Source organism: Humulus lupulus, chromosome 7 (assembly GCF_963169125.1).
Source record: "Humulus lupulus chromosome 7, drHumLupu1.1, whole genome shotgun sequence".
Classification (NCBI taxonomy): Eukaryota; Viridiplantae; Streptophyta; class Magnoliopsida; order Rosales; family Cannabaceae; genus Humulus; species Humulus lupulus.
Window position 1 is genome coordinate 107,744,233 of NC_084799.1, and position 5,385 is coordinate 107,749,617.

At 33.3% G+C, this 5,385-nt stretch overlaps 1 non-coding gene across 1 annotated transcript; it reads left to right on the plus strand.

The window, feature by feature from the left end:
- The first annotated feature begins 3,396 nt into the window (after window positions 1-3,396).
- On the plus strand, window positions 3,397-3,503 carry LOC133793111 (small nucleolar RNA R71). Its single transcript, XR_009874571.1, has one exon. It is a non-coding gene; the product is annotated as a small nucleolar RNA R71 (small nucleolar RNA).
- Window positions 3,504-5,385: the final 1,882 nt, after the last annotated feature.

Genomic DNA, 5,385 nt, shown 5'->3' on the forward strand with positions numbered 1-5,385 from the left:
AGAAAACTACTCAACAGTTTATTCAATCTAGAATTTCGGTCAAAACACTCCATCAACACACTTTGGTCTACTAACATTTTGAATTACCAAATCATGATCATTAAATAAATTTATTTGAAATCAATTATGCTCACCAATTTTTTTTCCAATCGATCCATTCAAACTAAATAATTCCATAACCTCACATACTTGCTATTCTCCACTAATATAAATCATGCTATGCATAAGAATGAATAGGACTTCTATAGGCTTGTAAAGATGGCTTAGGTGAAGGTAGATGAAACAATAACTTTTAAGCTCACTTTACTATAAGCACATGACCAAACTCACCAACTTTTTTTTTTCAAAATAATACAATCCCATAATCCCCTTTCTTGTTTTTTTAGAGAGATGTAAAATATATGTATATATATTTCTTCTTTTTTTTTTCAATAATAAATACACTCCCCCAATCTTGATTTATATATTAATATTGGGAGTGTATTGAATTTTTTTAAATATATATATTCTCTAAATTTTTTCACTTTTCATTTCCTAAACCCACTCAAATCACAATTAAACCCCATTACACATCAATCCCCATAATTTTTTCTCAACCATATGGTCATAGTATATTAGGGATGGATATATAACAAAGTTGCAAGTATTAGGCTTAAATAATGGTTTAGAACAAAAAGATACAAAATTCGGCTCAAAAGTGGTAAACAAAGGATTAAGTAATTTAAGGTTGGCAGGAAAAGCTCAAACGGTCCAAATGATAGCCTAAATCATATTACTAAACTTACATGATATATTATTTCATTTCAAATAACAAGTAATCAAGTTCTAGAATTGTTGAAAATAATTTTCACTTTCCATTCATCATTCCACTAACCAATTTCAGCACGGATAATCAATATCAAAAACATAAATTTAACATCATGACAAGATATTCAACAAATGTTAACTAAACTAAAATGAACTAATGGAGTGTTCAATCAAGCGCACAATTTTTTTTTTCAGATTTCATTTTCTTTGAATTATACTCATAACATTCGTTTCATTCTCATTGGTAATAGTTTTCAATTATCATTCATGTTGGTACCAAACTAAACACACTAAAAAAAACTCTAAACACTAACATAAACAAATCACACAAAACAAAACTAACAGAAAAATAAGCTCCCGCCCCCAAACTTAAACTAAACATTGTCCCCAATGTTTAAAAATAAGTAAAGAAAGAAAACTGGTGCGAATTACTTCAAAATGGTGGTGGATCTTGAAATTGATGCCAAGGCAGTGGATAAGGAAAATAATGGCGGTCTGCCTCCTGGTCTAAAATCTAATTTGCTCTCTGACTTGTACTAAAGTCATGACTTACAAGTTCAAGTCATGATTTGCACGATTTTTTACAAACTTTCTACTAAAAATAAATAAACTTTACAAATCCAAAATAAAACTAAATAAAATTTTCCACTAATAAAAAAATAAAAACAAAATCTCAAATTAAATATAGGAATGCCTCCTATAGCGCTGTCGTTAACGTCATTTAGCTGGACGCTTTTCTTCTTTCAAATCCAGCTTGGATCAAGTCCTCCCCTCACGTCCTTGAGAGCCATAGTGTCATGAGTTGACCCTCGTTTCATGTAATTAGAAATTGGTGGAACTTTCCCCCACTCATATAACAATTGAATCCTTTCACTAAAGAACCTCTTTAACCGATGACGCCCCTTTCGCATTCCAGTTTTAACTATGGATCTTTTCTTAGAGAATTCCAACTTGTTCTCTCCTTGGTTTACTACTTCAACTCTACAACACGTTGGAATTTCTGTTGCTGCAAAAACATTAAATATTAATTCATTTTTTTGCACTCGCAGCTTTAACTCACCCTTTTGTACATCAATTAAAGCCCTACCAGTAGCCAAGAATGGCCTTCCATGTATTATTGGAATATTTTCATCTTCCTCCATATCTAAAATAATAAAGTCCACGGGAAAGATGAATTTACCCACTTTTACCAAAACGTCCTCAATCACTCCACGAGGATGATTAATTGATCTATCTGCCATCTGTAGAGATATAGTAGTCGGCCTATATTCTCCCAAATGCAACCTTAGAAAGATTGATAGATGCATTAGATTCATACAGGCCCCTAAATCACATAAAGCCTTTGTTTCTACTGAACCCCCTATAGAACATGGGATATTGAAACTACTAGGATCTTTAAGCTTTGGAGGTAGTTTCTTCTGAAGTATCACGTTGCACTCCTCAGTAAGTGCCACTGTCTCATAATCCTCAAGCTACCTTTTTGTCGACAAATTTTTTTTTCATAAACTTCACATAACTTGGCATTTGTTCAAGTGCATCAGCAAACAGGATATTAATGTGTAGTTTATAAAAGATATCCAAAAATTTGAAGAATTGTTTGTCAAGATTAGCATTTCAGAACCGTTGAGGATATGGAATCCTTGGTGTTGGCTCGGTGTATTTTGGTTTTTCTGTCTTTGGAAGGTCTTCAGTAACATCCTCTTGTATTGGACTAGTAACATGTTGATCCCCTTTCTTCTTCCCCTTGTCATCCACTATTAGTCCTTCATACTTTGTCCCACTCCTCAAGGATATTGCATTACACTGCTCTTTAAGATTTACCTCTGTGGAACTAGGCAAATTTCCTTACTGTCTACTAGAAAACATTTTAGCCAATTGACCAATTTGTGTCTCTAAAATCCTGATTGAAGACCTTGTCTCTGTCATGAATTGATTTAATTGGTCTAGCTGAATTGTTGGTGGATTCATTTGAGGATGTAGTGGTGGATGAGAGGGGCGTGGATTTGGATCATAATATGGTCTTAAATGTAATCCATAACTTGGTTGTTGAGGGGGTTGTTGAGGTGGGTACTGCGGATATTGTGGTTGTAACCCTTGATTATTTTTCCAAGATAGATTAGGATGATTTTTCCAAGCAGGCGTATAGGAAATTGAATAAGTGTTAGGTGCAGGTCTTGAAAAATTACCTATAACCTCTGCCTGTTCCAAGGGCATATTGTTCACATCTGTTGAGCAACTAGTTGTGCTTGACATTGTTCATAAGAATGAGGTCCTCCACAAATCTCACAACTCACGAGCTTTTGTACTTGCATTGCTTGTGCAGCGAGATTAGTTTGCTGAAATTGTTTGGTTAGAGATGCAACTTGGGCGGTCAATAGAGCTATTGGATCAACTTCTAAGACTCCTCATGCTTTCTTATTCTCACGCTCAGTAGGCCAATTATAATTATTCATAGCCATCTCTTCCAATAGCTCATATGCTTCATTAGCGCTTTTTCTCATAAACACTCCTCCTGATGCTGCATCTATAATTGTCCTTGTATTGCCCCCCAAACCATTGTAAAAAGTATGAACTAGCAGCCACTTCTCTATTCCATGATGTGGGCATTTCTTTTGCAATTCCTTAAATCGTTCCTATGCATCGTACATAGACTCCCCATCCAGTTGATGGAATTTGTTAATCTCTCCTCTTATTCTAGCTGACTTGGCAGGAGGAAAATATTTACCAAGAAACTTCTGAGCCCAATCTTCCCAGTAAGTATAGAGTTTGCTTATAAAGAATTCAACCAACTCTTAGCTCTGTCCCTTAGTGAAAATGGGAATAGTCTCAATCGTACATCATTGTTACTCACCCCATTCATTTTAAATTTCTTACATAACTCCAAAAAGTTTGTGATATGTAGATTTGGATCCTCATCTGGTAACCCCCCAAATTGTACACAATTTTGCACCATCTGAATAATTGAGGGTTTTATCTCAAAATGATTTGCCTCAATAGTTGGAGGACGAATTCTTGAATGTATCCCCGTAACAGTAGGGAGTACATAATTCCTTAATGGTGGATCGACTTCAATGCATTACCCATATTTGCATTGTTGTTGACAACATTATTTGCGTTTTCAGCCATGGAAAAGTCCAGCCTTTTCTTTATCTTTTGGTTCTTTCTGCACGTTCTCTCAATTTCAAGGTCTATTGGTATGATCTCCTTTTGTCTACTTCCTCGTATATACCAAGAATTCTTAAAACACAATACAACATTGATCAAATAAATGTTAAACAATAATAAAATAAAATAAAAAACCAAATTACAGGAAATAACAATTAACTATGATATTGGAAATTAAGTCCCTGGCAACGGCGCCAAAAACTTGATCGCGAAAATATGTATACACAAGTGCACATAATCGATTCAAGTAATATATATGATAAGTAAAGTATCGTTACCACAAAGACTATTTTCCAAGTTCCACTAATTGTTCTTTTAATTTCTATTTGGCAATCAAACTTTAGATTAATTTAATTTTAAAATTATAAAAGAAAAATAAGAACAAGAATCACTAATTAAATGATTTAAATCACTATTAAAAAGACCTAGGGTGTTAATTTCATCAACTTTTTATTCTACTGATTTTATTAATCAATTCTAAATTTCTTTCTTCCTATTCTAATAGCAAGCTAATATAATTTGATTCCTATTCTTTGTCAAGATATAAGATCTCAACCTATATGCAGGTTTTCTACATCTCTGTGATAAACTTAAACATATAGAAGGCATTAAGCATTGAAACCTAATTACTACACAATTCATATAGGTACTTTCGTCCAATATGCAATCTATGTATATATAATGATAGCATATTCAATTCTCATCTTTCGAATTTTGAATCAAAATCATAAAATCACGCAAATATTGATCAAGTATTTACTAGCATTAAACACACATTATATAGATTAGAATAGAGAAGAAAAATCAAAAGAACATCATAACTATATTAGATAGAAATCCAAATGACTACATTAAACCCTAGATAAAATTGTTTTGTTCATATCAGACATGACTAAATAAACAAAATAATAATTGAAGAACATAAGATTCATAAACTTAAAGAAGAAAGAAAAATAAAAAAATCTAGAATTACTAGTCTAAGAACCAAAATTAGTTTCTAAAAATATAATTAAAAACTGACATAACGACTTAATTAAACCCTAAATACAAATTTATAGTAAAAAGAAAAACAAAGGCTGTGTTTTTTTCCTATGGGGGTCGTGACTTGGCCTTCTCTGGGTCGCGGCCCGTGTCTGATTTTTATCCATTTTGTTGCTTTGATAGTCTTCAGGCACTGCGACTCATGCAGACTCAGTCACGACCAGTGTCCATTTTCCCCCTTTTATGAGCCTCTGATTTCTTCTTGATTCGCGACTTGTAAGTCCAAGTCGTGATACTAATTGCCTCTAGCAACCATGCGTCTTCGACTTCGCCTTGAGTGGTGACTTATAAGTTCAAGTTGCGGCTCTAATTCCATTTTTTTCTTAGATTACTTCTTTCAACTCATATCTTCATCAAAACCCGTCTTTTAAT